The 7,849-nt window shown below is 45.3% G+C and overlaps 1 protein-coding gene across 1 annotated transcript in view; it reads left to right on the top strand.

Annotated features, from left to right (window-relative positions):
- Window positions 1-3,321: 3,321 nt before the first annotated feature.
- SLC7A10 (solute carrier family 7 member 10) overlaps window positions 3,322-7,849 on the top strand; it is a 20,370-nt gene continuing 15,842 nt past the window's right edge. Inside the window, exon 1 of the mRNA XM_019473020.1 lies at window positions 3,322-3,520. The gene's annotated coding sequence lies outside the window, so the exon portion shown is untranslated. The remainder of the gene's footprint in view (window positions 3,521-7,849) is intronic.

Raw genomic sequence — 7,849 nt, 5'->3', positions numbered from 1 at the left:
GCAGTGAGGCTCGAGCACTTGCCGGTGAAGACCGAGGCAAAAAGTCATTGAGTACCTCCGCCTTCTCCGTATCCCTCAGTCTTCCCCAGGGATTCCCTCCATGGCTAAAGATCTCAACACTGCCAAGATTTTTCTAAGCTTTACCCCCAGTCCCCTCCATCACTATTTAAGCCAGTTATTTCTGGCTTAATCTTATCTGTGCATCACGGACATTAAAGAAAGCAGCCCATGCACACAAAAATGTATTCCTTACAAATATTGTCTGTACATTTGCAGTTTACTCTAGAGCTCCTCTCTAGAGTAAACTGCAGTCCTTCACATCATATTTTACAGCCTCTGGACTGGGAACCACTGACCCCAACCCGGCCACCACCACCAGCTCCAGGGGGGAAGGAGGGAAGACCATGGGTGGGCAGGGCTGGCTGTTCCTTTTCCCTTGCTAATCTCCCTGCTTCCACCCATTTTACGCCTTCCCATTTCTTCGTATGTGAGCTGTGGTGCCAAAGGGGCATCCCTGCACCCTGGGCCCCAATTTGGGGTGGAGGGAGGGGATTTGCATGGCTGTCCCCTGTGCCAAAAGGAGAACTTTAAATAGCCTTCGAGTCAACCTGTAATCGGTTTCCTTGCATATGCAGCTCCTTCTTGAATACAAACCTGCCCCTGCCTTGCATTTTGCCACTTTTTAAGTGAGACCTGGAGAGATGGCCCCAGCCTTCATGCAGCGCTGCACCCGTCTGCAGAGGATGGTGTCAGACATGGCGGGAGGGTCCCCCACATCACTGTACAGAGGTACCCCATAGCTCATGCTCCAAAATCCGTCCTCTGTGGGAGCAGGTTGAGCACTGTCACAGAGACAGACCAGCTAGCTACAGAAGTCGCTTGCTGAGCCCTTTAACAATACACTAGCAAATCTTTTTTTCTTTTTACATGGCTTTCAGGGATGATATAAGATTTAATACTGTTGCTTTAAAGGCATTATCAAAATTTTGGTGCTATTCAATGTATTTTCTAAAATGGCAGCTGTGGCTCTCAACTTTCATCTAAAAAGAAAATTACTCTGGCCTGCCCATGCCCGTGGAAGGACTCTTACACAGGGGAACATGGCCAGCTGCAAAGCTTACAAATTAAAATCAAAAGTTGAAAAAATTTCTTTCAGTGTCATGCCTTTTTAAACCGATTTCACAGCTTGTGGGGGGTCTGCATCAGTTTCTTTAATCTGTACCACTATTTCCTTACTGCCGTGCTTGGCCAGCCTTACTTGAAGCCGCCGCACCACAGATTGAGCTGCCTGGGGGCACTTCATAATGTGGTTCAACTGCACATTGAAAAGCCAGCTTTTACACTGACACAGCCCTCATACGCAGCACTGCCCTTTCACAAGCTGACGTGCCAGCAAACAGCAAATGCACAGCACATGTCCCACCACCCCATCCCAAGAATGTCTCTTTATTGCATTACATATTATTGTATTTAGTCAGATCCTCTGGTTTGCCATTGCAGTGCAATACTAACGCTTTAATACCCGGGGAATAGCTTCACCTGCGGCAAGACCCTCATGCCTCAAGCAGCCCGTTGCTCCAAGAAGCCCAAAACCCTCTGGGCAATCTGGCAGGGATTCGGCAGCAGCAGGGCTGCCCCCGCAGCCTTCCACCCTCCCGCTCTTGCTGGGAAGCAGGCACCTACTTATCAGTTGCCAGAGTTGTCTATTTTCTACCTTAATTTCATTCCAAAGCACAGATAGAGTTATCTGCTTCAACACGCATGCTGCAAACACACAGCTACGGACGAGCACAACCAGCGCAGACCAGCTGGATGAGCCGCACTTCCAGAAGTTGCTTTAAGAAACATGAGGACAGAATTGAAGCCAAATGCAGCAAAATTTGGCATAACTAGATGTGTTTAGGAAACTTGCTATACATTACAAGCTGAAAAGCAGAGGGGAGGAAGACAGCTTAGATTTGATGACGTGCAGGTTCAAAGGCTGCCGAGAAGCTGGTTTAGATGACAATACTGGTTTAGATGACAATACCTCATTAACGACTGGTATCCAGTATTTTATTTTCGTATCTACACTGGTAAGAAATGCTGTTCAACAGCATAGGCTGAAACTCAACTCTGTCAGTGAAGATTTTAATACTAACTCATAAAAGAAGAAAGCCCTCAGCAGAGTCCTACAACATCAGGGTCTTCACATCCTTTTGGGAAAAGAGTGCTATTCAAATATTGCTCAAAAAGTCCCAAGACTGACAAAAAAAAGTCTCCTTCCAGACCCTAGGAAGCTATGAAGCACCTTTTGCAGAGCAGTTCCCGCTGGTCTGGGAGGACAACCATGTGCCAGCCCCACACAAACAAAGAGCATCTGTGATATCCAGCACTCCCCTCCTACACCCAGCACTACCTCAGCTCACATGCTAATTAAACAAAATTAGTAGGACAAAGTCCACATTGTCCGATATTTCAGTCACCCCACAATATCCCTTTAAAAATCTATGGGCAATGACTAAGCAGCACAGGTATTGCAAACATAAAATGTTAATTAATTTCTAATATTTGAAACTTGAGATGACTTTTCAAGCACAATCTTAAATCTGCCCTGGTGGCAAGAGCACCTCTTGGCCCCTACGTTATAGATAATGCTATGGAGGGTTTTTTGACTTCCCAACCCCCCTGAAGATGGGCCTTATCTTATTTAGATTCCTCTCAGGAGGAGGTGAAAATCTTCATTACAAGGACGCTTCTAACTCCTTTCGATAAAATACTTGGGCATGGCAGGTGACAGCAGCTGTCTGAGTTCGTGCCACAAAACCGCTAGTTGCAAACACAGATGCTCACCTGAGCCTTACCATGCTTCAGCAGAACTGAGCACGGGCTTACCATCCTTGATTACTGATAAACAGCAACACTTTCCCCAGGGCATAAACAGATAAAATACAATCAAGCAAAATCTGGAAGAGAGGATTTGGTGGGGGATTCTTATCTCTCACCATAGAGCTAGCTTAATTCTTAAGGTAGTTAGAGATGCTCATCTCTGACGGGTACCAGCCGCAGCAAAATTAACCTTGTTAAAATCAGAACAGAAGGCTCCACCAGCGTTTGGGAACAGAAACACAAAAGTATTCCTGAAATACCACCACAAAATCCATTTGGGTTTTGGGAAGAGTTCCTTTTGTTGTTTTTTTGGGTTTGGTGGTTGGTTGGTTGGTTGGTTGGTTGGTTGGTTGGTTGGTTGGTTTTCTTTTTTTTTTTTTTTTAATTAAAAAAAAAGTGCATTTCTCGCTTTCTTTTACCTCACTGCAAACCTTTTGTCCTTTCCAGGTAATATCATTGGTTCTGGGATCTTTATTTCACCAAAAGGAGTTTTGGAGCACACTGGCTCAGTGGGACTCGCTCTCATTATTTGGGTGCTTGGTGGCGGGGTGGCTGCCCTTGGCTCGCTATGTTACGCTGAACTTGGAGTCACTATCCCCAAATCAGGAGGGGATTATTCCTACGTCACAGAGATTTTTGGTGGGTTAGCTGGGTAAGTACCCTATCTCTATAAAGTAATTTGAAAACATGTTTATACTAAGTATATTAAGTGTGGAAGAGATATCTGACTTGGAAGAGACAGGAAACATTTGTCAGTAAAATGCTTTTGCAAAGTCATTCTTTCTGCTCTCATTAGAAATACCAAATCGCCCCTACGCAGAGCTACAGATGCTTTCACTTCCCTCTCTGACTCAATAAAAGTCCATGAAAGGAAAGAACGGTGCTGTAAATGACGCTGTGTCCAAGTGACATTCCTGCGTACCAACCATAAATGATTAGTACCTTATATTGAGGAGCTTCACGCATCAGGGAAGCCAGGCTAGAGCTACTTCCCATAAGCCAAAGTCCTCCTTTAACTATCAGTGCAGAAGGCAGCAAATATTTCTCTGGCATTACACTGCGAGACTTTCCTACAGTAGAATACAGAAAATTGCTGGAGAAAGATTTGTCCACAGAAGCGTCTCAGGCACAGGTGCCCGCTTGCAGCGCTGCCTCACTTACTGCAACTGTACAAAATAAGTGGTGTAAATTCAAAGAGGGGGAAATGCTAACTCAGGGAATGATTTCTCTTTGAAAATACCACGAATGGAATAGTGTGGCTAAGGGAGGAAGGGACAAGGAAGAAGAGGTAATCATTTATATTTGACTGTATATTTTATTGTGTCTTCAACAAGAAAAATGAAATCAATAGCCTGTGAGCCAACAGCTCACTAGAGAAGCACCAAAACTTTCTGACCAGCTCACTTACTTGCAAGTAAAGAGGCCATGCCACATGTTGGTGTTTTATTTGTGAAAAATAAGCACCATAACTGCAAACTAGACAAAGAAGAAGGAAAACAAGAAAAGAATATTCCTTCTCATTTGAGAAGGAAAACAAACTCGTAACAGTTGAGCTGGCTGCTGAGCTAGAGTAAATCAGCACAGGCTTAACGCTGGTAGGCTGTCACCCCGTCCCATACACTGTGCCCTTGCTCGTGTCTGCCTCGGCTCAGTGCCACCCAGGCACTGGGCACAGCCAGCATCTGAAAACATGCTAGGTGACAAGGTAGTTTTCTGATGCTTGTCAGACTTAAGCCGTTGCTTTATACTAGTTCTCATGAAAGTCCATGTTTCTTCAGTTGGAGGAATCACTCCTCTGAACCTTGTCCCACTTTGCATAGAAAATTACACTGGCATCACAGCACGGATTGAGGTAACAACAACATTGGCTTGGTTAGCCAAAATCTCAACTCATCTTCACTGAGGTTTGTTCTCTCATGGAGAGCAGGAGCTGCATGGCAAAGCCCCTGCTCCCCCAGGACACTGCAGCAGGCGGTCAGCAGCTTCCCCCATCGCCTGCTCCTGGGAACAGAGTCTGCAAGCAAGGACCATGAAAACAGAGCATAAAACTGCACAAGCGGTCACAAGTGCTATCCTGGGAATATCACTGTGAGGGAGGCCAGAAACCATCAGAGTTCCACAAAACCAAAAGAATTATGCTTTCTAGGGGAGAAAAAGAAAAAGTAGAAATCAAGTACAACTAAACCTGGCTTTAGTTGTTCCTCAGCTCACTCTCTGTAACACATTAGGTGCTGGAGCATGTCCAGAGAAGGGCAACGAGGCTGGTGAGGAGTCTGGAGAACAAGTCTTATGAGGAGCGGCTGAGGGAACTGGGGTTGTTTAGCCTGGAGAAAAGGAGGCTGAGGGGAGACCTCATCGCTCTCTACAACTACCTGAAAGGAGGTTGTAGCGAGGTGGGTGTGGGTCTCTTCTCCCAAGTAACTAGCGATAGGACAAGAGGAAATGGCCTCAAGTTGCGCCAGGGGAGGTTTAGATTGGATGTGAGGAAAAATTTCTTTACTGGAAGAGTGGTTAAACATTGGACCAGGCTGCCCAGGGAAGTGGTGGAGTCCCCATCCCTGGAGGTATTTAAAAGACGTGTAGGTGATGCGCTTAGGGACATGGTTTAGTGGGCATGGTGGTGTTGGGTTGACGGGTGGGCTTGATGATCTTAGAGGTCTTTTCCGACCTTAATGATTCTATGATTCTATGTTCAGAGAATTTGCATGGTACCAGAAAGCACCAGGCTATGCAATTACTGTAACAAATCACACGCCCGTTGATTGATCGCTACCCAGCATTTACCTGGGGACAGAGCAACGCTCTCACCTCACAGCAGGCACCTCTGCTGCGGCAGCAGCTCGCTTAGTGTCCAGGCTTGCGATGCACAAGCAATATCAAAAAAGCACAACCTTGTCACCTGAAGGGAAGCAGTGCTCCCATTCTTGCTTTGCAAAGAGACTTTACCTTTTCTCCCAAGAAAATAAACCATGTCGTAAGTATGACAAAGGGTTGCCTTAAGCAAGAAGCCTCCAGGTAGGTTTTAGTGTAAAAAGGGGGGGGGGGTCAGTCATATTTTCCAGTAAAGCCTGGCTGGGATTGCACCCTGCTGCACTTTGCTGAGCCACCACCTAAAGCCTGCAGCTTTGGGGAACTCTCACAGGCACCTTCAGTTTTCCACTTTGGAAGTGCCCATTCCCCCACTGGCACTCACGCGTGGGGCTCTGAGCTAAAAAGGACCCTTTGGGAGCCTGCACTGTGCCTCCCCTGAGGAGGAAAACACTGCTTCTCCAAAAGTTCAATTTTCTCTTCTGATTTAATCCTTCTACAGCAAAGAACATCAAATTCAGCACACAAAGCTTTAGCGCATCTGCCAAAGGATTTTCCCAAATGGCAAACCTGGATGGTTTGGTCTATTCACACAAAGTTGTTTATTATAGGAGCACGTGCCATACCCACTCAGACCACAACATCTCCTCTTCACTTCTGTTGTCTTGTCCCTGCCCCCCAAAATCCTCCCCATTTATTATGTTTTCCTGCATAGGTATAAGGAACAAAGAAGTACTATTTGATTTTAACAGCCATTAGAGTACTACGTACCCCAGCTTCTGTGCCTGCCAGTATTGATAGTTGGTTGCATAAATTAAAAAAAAATTCGTAACACCGCTAGGTGTGATGTAAGAAGGTGAATAGAATAAAAGAGAGAGGCAGGACAGGGCCATCTCCTGAGCTGGCAGAAGCTCTGGCTGCAGAGCAGCAGCCCTGCTCCAAGTCTGAGTACAGCTAAAGGGCAGCGCACGAAATGCTGCTGAAAGCAGTGGTGATGGCAAAACTCAGCTGGAGATTACCCTGCAGAAGGGACACTCCCTGGCAGCTCCGGACAGGGGAGAAGGAAGAGGCAAAGGAGGGCTTCTGTCGCACTGGGCTCTGGTCAGGCCAGAGAGCAGACTTCCTGTTTTCGTCTTCATTTAGAAATCATCTTAGTTTTAAATAGCATTTGTGTATGAGCACACTAACTGCAGGGAATGTGTCACATCCCGTGCTGCTGGAGCCATCTGAGTGCAGCTCATCTTATATGCATATGGGCTTGCATGTCTGTATAGATCATAAAAAGAACATTACCCAAAGTAGTAAACAATAGGCTTAATATGTATTCTTGCAGAAGACAATGAACAAATTCAGCTTCATGAAAAACCCACTAGTGCATTTCTCACGAATACAACTTCTTCTGAATGCTCAGCAATAATGTTGCAAGTAACGTAGCTGCTTTACCAGCAGTGACTGATGACTAGACATACGTCCTTGCTAAAAATCAATAGTACTGAAATCAGTGGAGAGCTCTAAGCCAAAGCTTTGATAAGTGTCACTCCAGACTGCAAGTAAAACATGCTTCAAATATACTCCTATGTTTCCTTTTTGTTGTTGTTGTTGCAAAAATCTAAACTTTCCAAAGGCAATAATTCTTTCAGCAGTGTAGGATAATATTAATAATATTGAAACTAGCTCCAACTTTCTTAAACCAGTTCAGCTTCTCCTGTGATAAGGTGATCTGTACTACAGCATCTATTTCAAACTGTTTCCTTTTGTTAATGACACACAAGCAGGGTACACTCTAATCTTCTATTTTCACAGGCTGCTTTGACTCCATGATATTTTATATCTAATGTGAGATCCTCGTGGGAGTACAGGCACATCCCAAATATATGTTTGAGAACCAATTTTACCAAGTCCACTAGACTGTTAGAGACCCAGATCAAAACACGCTGTTCATTTCTTTCCACAGGTGAGGAAATTAGTATGCAGCGATATCTGCAAAAAACTCAGTTTTGGTCCAGGGATGACTGGCGCTTCCACATGAATGCTACACCTTCCCAAAAGCAGCATGTCTCACCACAGATTGTCACTTATTCCAGCATGTTTCTAAAATGGGGGGGGGGGAGCAGGGAGCAGCAGATAATTAGAGATCATAGAATCATTAAGGTTGGAAAAGACCTCTAAGATC

This window comes from Aptenodytes forsteri, unplaced genomic scaffold (assembly GCF_000699145.1).
Source record: "Aptenodytes forsteri isolate BGI_AS27 unplaced genomic scaffold, ASM69914v1 Scaffold70, whole genome shotgun sequence".
Lineage (NCBI taxonomy): Eukaryota > Metazoa > Chordata > Aves > Sphenisciformes > Spheniscidae > Aptenodytes > Aptenodytes forsteri.
Note: the sequence above shows the minus strand (reverse complement) of the source record. Positions and strands in the feature narration are given on the sequence as shown.